At 41.4% G+C, this 13,368-nt stretch overlaps 1 protein-coding gene across 3 annotated transcripts in view; it reads right to left on the reverse strand.

Moving 5' to 3' along the window:
• Positions 1-13,368, reverse strand: part of LOC106928832 (uncharacterized) — a 60,420-nt gene that overhangs the window by 24,257 nt on the left and 22,795 nt on the right. The window lies entirely within an intron of this gene.

Raw genomic sequence — 13,368 nt, forward strand, 5'->3', positions numbered from 1 at the left:
AATTTGATTGACTTTGAGTACAGTGTGTTTTGTGGTAGCTGTGTGTCACACATTGCATTTTGAATATATGCCTAAAGCAGAGGTTCCCAAACTGTGGGGCGCACCCCGTAGGGGGGGCGCCGTGTCATTGCAGGGGGGGGCGCGGGAAGCCATCTGGATGAAAAAAACAGAAAAACAAAACATGAACACTGTATGCGCTGGGTTTTTACCTGAGAATGGCCAACTCTCTGTTATTCCTATGTCAATTTGATACAGTAGAGGCTTCCATACTTCCCATATTTGTGTCTTCTGTCACATTTATCAGCAGTTAAAACTGTTTAATCCGTTGTTAACATGTTGTAACCTGTTTTTACGAGCCGCCTTTAAACGCAACATGAGCGCTACGATGCTCGCGCTGGGTTTACACCTGTGAAGGAGACCTGCTGCTGCTGTGCGGAGCTACGTAGGTTTGTGTTAGAATCACGGCAACAAACCATCAAAACGCCAAGAACTTTTCACATTTTTTCCCTCCAAACTAACCGACTGAGTTGAGTAAAGCTGTTGGATGCAGGTAATGTTAGCTAAAGGATGACTAGCTAACATCAATACAGAACCTTAAGCTTAAGTACCTTGTAGGCTACCGATGTTGGTGTCTATTTTCAGCTACGTACATTCATTTTGCCCCCCAAAAAGTCGATGCACGTCACACATGTTGTTTCAACCAGACAGCCATTTGTAATCCATGGGGGGGCGCAGAAGAAAAAGGTTTGGGAACCACTGGCCTAAAGTTTCTTTTGTAGCAGGGGTGACAAACTCATTGTCATATCAAAAACCTGAATGTTCTTAAAGGGCTGGTTGGGCCAGAATATATTGACAGAACTAATTAAATTGTTAAAATATCAATAAGTAGCTGCTCCTCCAGGATTTTATTATTGTTTAAGTGGTTTTTTTTCTGCAACAAAAATTTCATATTTTGTGGTGCCAATTTAGAAATTAGGAAGGAATTAGGAATTAGTATGATATTTGAGCTAATGTGTGATGTGACTTTTTATTACATACCGTACCAATTATGGACTATAACTTGACCTCAAGTAAGGCTCCCATCACTTAAACTTAATGTTTTTGACCAATTTTGAGAAAATTTGAGATAAAAAAAAAAAAAATTAAAATGCAGAGATTTGATTTTGTGTGAATTTTGCAGATTTGTGAAAAACTGGAAGAATGTGTTGATGTAATTTGGAGTCTACAGGGCCACAGAAAAAGCTGTGGCGGGCCGGATTTGGCCCCCAGGCCTTGAGTATGATGTGTTTTATAGTCTCATCTGACCAAATAGCCCTCTTTCAAATGTTTGCTGGGTGCAAACTGAACCTTTTTCGACTTTCTCTTGACTATAACTTTCCCCTTGACTAGCAGTCAATGGATTCTCTAACCTCAGCTGTGAGTTTCTGCAGTTTTTCTGCAGGTCAAAGTTTGAAGTATCTTTTACTGAAGTCCTGCTAACCTCCTTGGTCATCATGATGCTGCTCGTTCCTTAACATTCCCCCACACACCTCTCATACCTTTACAGAAAACCTGTACTTAACAACAGGTGCCAGAGTAAGTCTAGTCAGGTTTATTAGTTTAGCACATTTCACCATCAAGGCAGTTCAAAGTGCTTCACATGACAATGCACTAAAGCACTACTTTCTGTGGGTCGATCACACAAACTTCCTATAAAATACAATGGTGTGTGGTTACAACAGGGTTTGTCGTAACCAAATATTTTCCATCTTTGATTGAGTTTTTTTTTAAAGGGTGACAGAAAAATCCATTATTTTGACAAATTACACACAACTGACCAAATGGTCAGTGACAGAGTATCATCTCTGATCTGGACGCTATCCGAGCGCTGATGGCGACGCGCTGAAGGGTTTTAGACAAGAGGCGTTGGAGTGGTTCTTTGGAGTGGTTCCTTCAGTTCTCCCACTGGAGGAAATGTTTTGGGGCTTCAGGTAATGTTCAAAGAGTCTTGTCGAACTTCTGACCACTTTCATTGGTGAAATGTTCCCCGATTTCAAAACTCTCACTGCAGAGAAAATGCTAAACGTAATTGATGTCATCGTCAACTGTATTTGATTGATGACATGATGTAGATTATCCGTTCAGCTTGTTGAATATCAACTAAACAGGATGAAAATTAAATGCAAATGCCAATATTGTTTTAAAAATTGATGGGTAAAAATACTGTATTTTTTTTCGACAACGCTAGTCAAAATGGCAGACAACATAAGTCTACCGTGACCTCTGGGTTGTAATGTGATAAAATATAAAGTACGGACACTTTTGCTGGACATTTAAAAAAATATCAGGTAAAGTAAGAGCACTGAACCCAGTAGGGTGATGCATATTCTTTAGGGAACTTGGAGAAGCTAAAGGTTTTTCTTATTAAAGGAAGAATAGGCAGCAGATAATGTTCTGAAGGCAGAACCGGACCTGACATCATCAGTCCACAGCCTCGCCATCCATCACACTGACTAGTCAGCTGTCTTGCTTTGACAACTAGACGTCCATGCATATTTGCACATGCAGAGCCACACTTCTCTCTTGGTATACGTTAACCCTGTTTATGGCCCTGTGAGTCGTTTCTAAAATTGTTCTCCCTGCAGTAGTGTTCATCAGCATTCTCCAGTTTGGAACTAACCGTGCATCCATTCCCTGGGGCTGTGGGCAGAGTAGCCAGGGCTAACCGAACCTGACAGGCGATGCTTAAGCTCCAGGTAAGGAGTTATTAAAGGCCCGGAGACGACTGTGTCCCATGGATGGGTATGAATTTTGCTATCTTCATTCAGGCACTATGTTTTCTTTTTTTAATCAAAGAAGCTCTACTTCCTTTTATGATTTAGTTTCATATCTCTAGTACAAAAAAATTTCCCCATTAGCTCTCAGGCTTCACAGAACCTCCAACCCGTACAGCTGCAGGGGATATAAGCCAATCAGGGCAGAGGAGTGAACAGAAGGGGAGGCATCCACGCCTGCAAGGCAAGGAATGGCTGTCGTCATGGTGACAGATGAGGATGCTTCACTGATGCTGACAAAGATGATGGGATGAGGCAAGGACACTTCAGGAAGCGCCAGAATATTTCCAAATGTGGGGAGTGAGCGAGCTGTCACAAACAAAGAGTGAGCGCTGAGCAAGCATGCAATCATTCTGTTGTGCAGCTTTACACACTCGCAAACCTGCCGCACTTCAGTGCAAAGCTCGGTGACATCTGATGTCAAGCTTCAGGAAAATGCTGACATCGAGCAGGTAGGTGTAGCACCTACTTTAAAGACACCTTTGGACAGATGTATACAATAGATTAGGAACGACATGTTGCTCTCAGGAATAGTAACCTTAATCAAAATGTAAACTTCTTGCTTTTCTAAGGGGCTCAACAGGCAGTTTGCAGCAACAAGTGGGGGAGGGCAAGCACGTCTCAACTCAACTTTTAAGCTGTGGCCACTCTGATACTTCATCCTGTCGTTGGGACTGTAAAATCAATGTGCCTTAAAGAAAAAGTAGCAATTTTGAAACCAAAACCAGAAGCCTGCTGTACATTGATACCTACAACAGATCAGATTTGCATTCAAGTCAGTCTTGCCTCCTACGTTTCCACCGCCACTTCATTTTCAACCCCGTTCAGCACAAGCACAATCTCTCCAGTCCCTACCAATGGACAGGAACACAGAAAGAGAAAGTGAGGCAGAGCGTTTACTGCTGAAACCCCCGACCCCATCCCACCTCACTCTCCTTTGCGTCTTCCCTTGATCTTCCAAATGAGTCCTGCACTCTCCAATATATTGCATCCCTTTCCCCCTTCTCATGTCTGAATAAATTAAAAGCTTTACATAATCAGTCTTCCCCCATCCTCTAGAACACCCCCATACCTAGCCCTAGCTTGATCATTTGGCATACGGTAAACACAAAGATAAAGCCATGCTCATTATTGCTTCTTTGTCTATCTGCTCTTGTTGTTACAGAAGCAACATCAAACATCAGTGAGCCAATAATCACTCTTTAAACTGCAAATCTTCTATTTGGGTCAATGCAAATAAATGCAGAGAAATCTGTTCCCACACACAGAAGCAGATGACAATGCTTTCTGTTTTTTTTTGTTGTTGTTTTTTTTAGGCTGGCAAATGTGTTAGAATAAAAAGCTGATTCATTTTCTTGTATCATCTTTGCAGCTCAACACATCAGCATTCACCGCACTGGCAGATCCACTGCATTCCAACATCACTCTGTCTCCGTCCACAGCACAGCTGCACCAGAACACCTATAGCATCCCCGAGCAGACGCACGCGTGCCTCAATGTCCGAGCCTTACCATGTTGGTGGCGTGCAGCTGTTCGGCGAGAGTATGCATGGAGAAGTCCGGCTCATTCAAATCATTGTAACTGAATCCCTTTAGGAAGCAGCCGAGGTGACAAGCGGTCCTCCTTAGACGTCAAGTAACAAGACGCCGTTATCCCTGAAAGAGGTTTCTCTACCCCGACGCACCGAGTGAGTATCGCGGTCCGTCCTCCCTGTGTCTGCCAGCCCTCTTATGTAATACACTTATACCCCGAGTCTGGGAGCCAATCAAAGATGCTCTCCTCAGAACTGGTGAGAAACACACGCACATCCTCGCACAAAACGCTCGTCTCACTCACTCACTCGCTCTCACACCATCTGCACATCCACACTTCTGGCTGCACCGCACACAACCCGGCACGGCTCTATCTAAAGGTACCTGCCCTGGAGGGGTTACACATTCAGCGAGGAACAAGGGAGAGCGCCCAATCAAAACCAGCAGTCAGATGCTACTTGTCATGCTAACATGTGAACACATCTGTAATTAGGAAAGGCATCAGTGGTAGCCACGACACCTGCAGTTGATGTTATGATCTTGTGTCTTCTGAATATACTGCTCAAAAAAATAAAGGGAACACTCAAATAACACATCCTAGATCTGAATGAATGAAATATTCTCATTGAATACTTTGTTCTGTACAAAGTTGAATGTGCTGACAACAAAATCACACAAAAATCATCAATGGAAATCAAATTTATTAACCAATGGAGGCCTGGATTTGGAGCCACACACAAAATTAAAGTGAAATGTTCCCTTTATTTTTTTGAGCAGTATATATATTTTTTAAACAAGTAAATGTTTTGGGCCCTGTGAGGTCACAGCTAAGGAGGATGTTTATGTGATCTGCCACAGGGATGACAACTCCTGCCCACATGCTATGGCATGTGATGAAAGTATCTGTGTTCAAGGCGTCGCTAGCAAACTTCTCTCTTTATGCATACAACCTGATGGGCTGATGCTTAGTGGAGAGCAATGGCCTCAAAGCTGAAGGTTTCATTTGCCTAAAGATAGTTTTCTATTTGTTGACAAAACATTTTAATAAATTTGCAGTCAAAGGGGCAAGTGTACAAAAGTGTTTGCGACTGATTTTATATGTGTGTGTGTGTATGCCCAATCCTTCTAATTCTTCTGAAACACAAATGCAGAACTGCTCCTAAAATAGCTTTCTGCACTGATGTTCACATTTGTATGAGGCAAGATGGGAAATCCACTTATATCAATGTGTGTTTCTGTCAATTATGGCCAGAAAAAAACAAAAAGAAGCTTCACATTCTTTAAGACCAGGTTGTTTGCACAATCAAGATCACATAAAAATACCCTCTGCTGAAAACCGGTGGTAATTTTGCCACAGAAGATATAAAATGAAACTCTTTGTGAATGTTTTCTGTATTTACCAAGTGAAATGAAATATAATCATACATGTGTTAATTTTGTTTTCATATAACTAAAAGTTAAAGTATATATTTTTTAAAACTACATTGAGCAATTTAATAAACTGATTCTTACCAGCTAATATTTTTTTTTAAATAAAATGAAACACTTAACGTGATGAATTTGTCATCATTTATTGGTTTAAAGTTACAATTTTGAGGAACACCTTCTTGAGTCAGGAGTTTTCTGTAAGCTAAAATAATTTCATAAGTTCAAACTATTCTCTTGAACTTCTGAATAACCCTGAAAATGTTGTGTGGGTGTATAAACAGGGGGAAACTGTGACCTGAAGAAAAAATAGGTGCACATTTTTCCCATCTGAATTTGATAGCCATGTTTGCATCTGCATAGTGCACTCTGCTTTGTGGAAAAATAAAGCAAAGGTATGAAATTGACTTAAAAGTATGAGCCATTGCACTGAGTTGTAAACTCCCTCCCACAAAAGTTTCCAAACAAAGCGTGGCGTTTCATTTGTTAGATTTTCATGCAGATATTCAAAACATAACCACTTTAAAAACACTGCTATCCTAACCCTCAACTCCAGGCCCATCAGAAGTAACAGCAGCAAACTTTCAGCATCAACTATATGGTTTCTTCTTTGCTTTTGGTGTATTTAAATAAGTGTGCAACATCACCACATAAAGGCTTGGCATAGTTATTGAAAGCTTGCAGGAAATTTTGTAGATGAATAATGCTATCTTGAGAAGTGTTTATGGTAACACTTTATTTGAAGGGGTGTGAATAAGACTGACATGACACTGTCATAAACATGACATAACACCTGTCATGAACATGAACGAGTCTTTATGAATGTCTATGAATGTTGTCATGAAGCGTCATTCGGTAAATAATGACACCTTTAATCCAAAGTTGCATTGAAAGTCCATTAAAAATGCCAACTTTGCATTAAATTGTCATTATTTACAAAATCATGCAAAGTTTTAATGGACTTTTAATGCAACTTTTAGAGCAACTTTGCATTAAAAGTGTCATTATTTACCGAATGACACTTCATGACAACTATCAGAAACATTCATAAAGACTTATTCATGTTTATGACAGTGTTATGTCAGTCTTATGCTCATCGCTTCAAATAAAGTGTTACCGTGTTTATTAAGGATGAACAATGATTGTTAAAAACAACAACAACAAAAAAACAACCTGTGAGTTCATGTGCCTACCTTTCAAGCAAAAAAATAATTTACAAGCATCAAAGAAACTTGAGTTGGTAAGGCACCAAACTGGGCTTTAGCCCAGGGGGACATTACCTCCTAAACACGGCCCTGCATACAGCACTTGCCACTTAAGCTCAGGGGTGAAAAAGACAAAGCACTTTAACTTGAGTGTGAAACAGCACATACAGTAGCTTTTAAAAAAAAAATCCTTGCCAGTATATCTCTAAAAATAGCTCTGTCATGGATGGCTCTGGGACAGGCTTTTAGCATATCTATTTCTGACATTCATTCAACATTCATGATACCTGCCTCCAATCCTTTTATTACACTACAGCAAGAATAGGATAAATGTGTTTTCCCCCCCTCTCTCTATTATCACAACCTGACAAGCCTTTCTACTCAGAAGACGCTGAGCCTGAGACAAAAATTAATATATAATTCCACATATTCATCACTATAAAATGAACAGGTTGCACACGGGTGTCAGGTGGAAGCCGTGCAGACTGGACAAATGAGAATATTGGGGGCTATGAAATGGGAGCTGAGTTTAGCTGAATCTAAAATGGGGGAAACCTGGAGTGATGGAGGCCCTCCTTTATTAGGCCCAGCCCTGCCTGCTGTCGGTTACTGTTCAGCTGAGATCACAATGATCCTCCAGAGCAGCCGCCTGGGTCTCTCACTTGCAACGCTATTTGCTACAAATATCACATTAACTTCTGCACAGAGATCACTGAGCAGCTATTAGCTGCCATGTTGTGAATGTGGCTACGGTGGATCATAATAGAAAAGAAGAAGAAGAAGAAGAGGGGGGGGGAAGCAAGTCCTGACGCAGCAGTAGGACAGGGTTGGAAAGTCTGATTCCATGTTCATCTTTAAGACAACAACACTGCATGACAGATATTAGAAAACACAACATGGGGGAGAGGAGGATCAAAATATTTAGGAGCTGTGTACGAGTGATATGAATTTCCAGTTAAGCACAGAAAAGGTAAGAGCATCACAGACCTGGATCCGCACAACTACAGCCACCACTAGACAACAGCAGCTATCACAAACGGTGAGAGGACACAAGACATAAGGAAGGTTTAGGGGAGGGGGTGGGGGGGAGAGTGGTGGGTTTGGGTGAGCGGAGAGGGGGGGGGGGGCACACAGAAATACATTATGTTGTACCAACGTCATTCATTTCAACGCGTAGCCGTGATGGAGCGCCGGGTGTCCCCGCTCTCGACCAACGCGCACCGCTTTTCTCTCCTCTCCAGAGCGTGGTGCGCTGCGAACCGGGCCCCAAGCGCAGATCCATTAACGAGTACCGAGGATGAACATCAACAGCACGTTCACAAGCACCAGAACCGCGATCACCGTAAACACCGCGCAAGTCTGGACATCCAAGGCCATGGCGCAGCGCTGCGGGCCGATGCTGAGAGGGGGGCTCTCTGTTAACGGCTTGTTCCCAGCTCGCTCTCTCTTTCTCTCTCAGACCCCCCCGCCAGGTCTAGACGCGAAGCTTCAAAGCGGCCGAGAAATCCACCATAACCGATGAGGAAGAAATGGAGAGGGGAGGGTACAAAAAAAAATGTCTTCCTATGCCTCTTCACAATAGCGTTTCACAAAGGCACGGGAAGAGATGCATCATCCTCACCATCATCATCGTCATCAGTCTGCACCGCGATTTCTCCCCGCTAGTCAACACCTGTCGGTGTTTTCGCCTCTTCCCCTGCACTGACCGACGGCCAGGCCAATAGATTCGCAGGGCTAACAAGAGAAAAAGGCTGTGCGCAGGCTGTTCGCAGCTGCCGAGCAGCCTTCCGGTGAGTGGGAACCAAGGAGATGTACCGGGAGCCTGAGAGGCGGTCCTCCAGTGATCAGCGCGCTGCTGCTGGACTACCGGCTTCAGACATCACCTACAGCCGGGGGAGGGGCACAGCCAGCCCCCTTTTCTGACTATATCGACCACTGAGACCACAATCATAACCTCATTCATCTCCCTCCCCACCTAAAAATATCGTGCTGGAAGCTGTGGTGATTTATGGCTTATCATTAGCAGCTCAGCACGAAGGGGATTGGACGTCAAATAATAGTTTCAATCACCATCTTCTTATCATGCTGCTCTACTGGCGTGATGTCAGCCTTCCTTATTGCAGTTTCTATCAGGTGCAGTGATTGCAGGCGACACTGCCTTCAACAATGTTTACAATCTGTTTCACAAGCTTCTCACTAAGATGATCAGAGTACTCAACAGTTGAAGTTTAAAACAATAATTGACATTCAACACACACATCTGTTATTAGTCAATTTTACCTACAGAATGAGACTGGGTAACTATAAACTAAAACAACCTTTGTTATATTGTTAAATCCTGTTTCCTGAAGGTCAACATGTGTCTTTTGGATTTAACTTAAGTTTCAGTGAACTCCCTTACATTTTACTCATTACTTAACTTGAAGTTTGCAAAATTCTTCATAAGAAAGGCCAGAATAGAGTGCATGAGGCTTAATAAGAATGTTTTTTTTTAAGTTAATGATACCAAAACCTATGAAATATCTTTATTTTATAGGTTCACCAACAAAAATGTTTTGTACATTGAGTTGGGACACAAAACAGCTTTAAAATGCTGAAGTTTTGCGTTAAATCACACAGCACTACACTGTTGAGTGTTGGCATTTTTAAAAATCCGTTACAGTCAAAATATGTATATCCAAAACATTATTGTTCCAACAGGTAGTCTTTCAAATGTAGACACATTTTTCACTCAACAACCAAGTTTACTTCATAACAATGATCTTAACCACAGCACAGCAGCTTTTGGCATGACGAGTAAAGAATAGAGGACCCAAACAGAGAGCATTTTTAATTAGTGTTAAATATATGGAAACTTACAGAAGGACATGGGACAAAGACCAGGAAACAGGCATGGTAACAGAGGAGGCAGTGGGGAACCATACAAACCGGAGAGCCTAAATACGCAGAGAGAGGAAAGAGAGTGGCATATAGGAACCAGAGGGACTAATCAGAGGTAAGTAGAGGCAGGCAGAGGGAAATTGAGAGATGTGAAACAGCTGGGTAGGGAGAAAGAAACAAATCTGAGACACAGGAAAACCATAAAACCCTCAAACTAACGTAAACAATAAACACACAAACCAAAGGAAACAAGTTCAGAGCACAAGCAATGAAAAAAAAGTGAACAGTCCTGCGACAACAAAATTTAAGACCTGTCTTTGCTATATTGAAGGACAAATTACATTTTTTAAAATGAATTTAAGACATTGAAGACATTTAGTTTAATTTATTTCAGATGGATGAATTTCAAAATTTTTAAGACTTTTTAAGGATGCACAGTCACCCTGATGACAGCTACTAAAACATTAATATCTGACTTTTTTGTGTTTTCTCCATAAAGTGGACGATGAAAGTTATACAGTTGACACTGAATGAACTAATACAAGAAAATTAACAGTTTCCAAAAAAAAACCAACAACCCTAAAGTAAAAACTAATAGAAAAGAAGAACAGGAAAAGAGATACCTTATAAAGCTCAGAGGTTTCAAAATTATTAATCTGACTTAGCTAACCAGAAGAACAATGTATAGCATCAGGGCTTCTGTCTACTGTTTTATTAAACATTTCCAATCAAGTTGTTCACATAAAACCAGCTTCAAAGTGACCATATAAAAAAAATTAACTAGTCTTAAAGGCCTGATTGCGGATTTGTTTTGGATTCTGACAACAGACACAGAGGAAAATTTGAGCAAGAGTTGCTTCGTGTGCATTTTTATTTATTTATTTTTTTGTGCCGTATTCGAACAATACATGTGAGCAGAGAGAGGATTAGACAAGCAAACAGATCTAAAGGGCGGGCCAGAGAGCAGAACACCAATGTGATGTGTTGATGTCATAAATATGCTAATATGCACGCAGTGTCATCTGGTGACATTTAGAGCACTTTTTCAGCTGACTTTAGCTACATGTCTCATAAAAATGTCATTTTTTGTGAACTGAACTTTGACCTAGTTGGTAATAAGTGGGAATTTGCATAGAGGATTCAGCTGAATGGAACTTTATGCTTGCAAACAAACAGGTTTCCTTGCTTTGTAAGGTTTCCTGGGGATTTACAAATGAGGATTGTTGAAATGAACACAATTCAACTATGCCGATATATTGCTGCTCAATTTTTATGTCAACTAAATATGGTACAGTAGCTTTAGATGCCACTGTTCTAATGAAAGACTTTCCCTGTTTGTTCTGCATCGTATTTAAAAAAAACACAGGAGAAATTATTACAAAGTATTTCCACCAGTGTGTTGGTCCCAGCTTCTTTATTGCTACTGGAAATACCCTAACCAACCTGATGGAGCTTTATTACTGTCAAAGAATAAAACTGCAGCTGTTGTCATTTTCCACTCTAGACATAGTAAATATTTATCATGTTCCTATAAATGGTTAAAACTTTTTCCTAATGCAGTATTATTCATATTTTTGTGATCTTTACTTGTAAAAGGTTCAGTCTACTTGATGATCCTGCTTGTTCTGTTTTTGAAGTTATGCCAACCACACAACAGAGTCTTGCAACAACAGTATTCATAGCCCTTAAACTTTTTAATGCCTTGCATTACAAAAGATACATTATAACCACAAAGCGCTTTTCAGAGGACTTAATGTAACAGACTGACACAACCCATGCAAATAAGTAATTGCAATTACATGGAAGGAAAATTATGCATGGTTTTACTTTTTATTTTTTTCCATCATAAAAAGCCGAGGGACCGACCAGACGGGGCAGGGAAAAGTTGTGTAGAAGATAAAAGTAGGGTTATTTTATAAAGCAATACATGAAAATTTGATGCAGCACGTTTCAGCCCATCACCTGAAACTGAAAGAGTATGACACAACTGCAGCCCTACCAAGACACGGCCAACTATCTGAGATGACAGCCTGCTCAAAGAGGGTATTACTCAGATAAGCACAGAATAGACCAATGATAACTCTGGAGGAGCTTTAGAGGTCAGTCTGCTGACTAAAACCAGGCCTTATGGAAGAAAAAAGCCTTTAAAAAAATAAACCCTACAGTGAATTAAACACTATTTAAACCTGCAAATCAAGTTAAGAAGGGTGGAGAAACAACCCTAAACATACAGCTAGAGGTGGTATTAGATCAAAGAATGTGCAACAATGGCCTAGTTAAAGTCCGTGCTTAAATCCAACTCTGAAGCGAGACCTGAAAACAGATGTTCACAGATTATATCCATCTATTCTGAGTGAGTTTGAGCAAAGCTGGTCAAGGTATACCGCAAAGCTGACACCGCAGTCAGTGGTGAATTCACAAAGTCAGATGGGGATGCAACTGTAGTCGTTTTAATAAACTAGCTGCGTTACACCGAAACATCCCGTTTGTGATTCCATTTCATAGTTTTGCTTTTGTCGTCAACAAAGTTGTATCACGAAGAACATTTCTTAACTGCGAACAAAGACAATCTGTGCTATAAGGCAGTGAACGTGAGACGCCCTTCACCCAGAGAGACACCGTGACACACACTTTAAAAGAGCAAGCAGCTCTTACACATAGTGACTACTCTGAGTCTGCTGCACACTGTAACGCTAACACAACAACAGCACATCTTGTGTTCCGATTAGGCGATCAAAGCGGCAGAAACTTTAACTATTAATGTACTTTTTCCTGTCTTGCCCAACGATTCCAAATACTGCTTTCTCAGTTTGCTCTTTGCACTGTGAGCAATCTACTACCACAGTTGTGGGCTGACTTTCTTGGGCAACTGTGTGGCGGTTTGGAACATACCAAGCATATTGATGACGAATGCTGGCAAGGCAGATTATGCTTTGGGAGTGCTCTGAAAACTTTTAATGGCTGTTTTGATCCCCCTCTCAACCGCCCAGCCCCAAAAGATGCTGCTGCTGGTGTTAGCCGTAACAGCCGAGAGTCCATGTCGAGTGCGGACAAAGTCTGTTTCCAAGCAACATTTCAGCACTGCCTTTCAAACCTACACGAGGAGAGTGTTTGGTATTCAAAACGTATTCTGCGCGGGGCCCCTTTAAGGCTCGGCAGTTGTGAGTGACAGGATGGAAATGGCCCCAGTTCCCATCTGAAGCTTGTTCTTATCCATTGGCATGCAAATCGTCGCTTTGGCCTTTTATTTTGCCAGCGATACTTAAAGTGAACATTGTTGTACTCATGAGCAGGCTGCAGCGCTTGTCCCGTAGCTCAGGTGCAATCACCGTTGGATTGTAAAAAGAAGTGTTGAAAGGGAATACTGATGCTACAGCTTAATCCCCCACACACCAAAACTAGCCCAGTTAGCCGCTCGACACACAGATGCACAAAGGCAAACCCCTAAGATCCACCTGAGAGCTCTGGTACGGATAAAAAGACCTCAGAAGAAGTTCAAAAGAACAACACCAA

This window comes from Poecilia mexicana, unplaced genomic scaffold (assembly GCF_051168715.1).
Source record: "Poecilia mexicana isolate PSO_F unplaced genomic scaffold, ASM5116871v1 scaffold_10, whole genome shotgun sequence".
In the NCBI taxonomy this organism is placed as follows: Eukaryota; Metazoa; Chordata; class Actinopteri; order Cyprinodontiformes; family Poeciliidae; genus Poecilia; species Poecilia mexicana.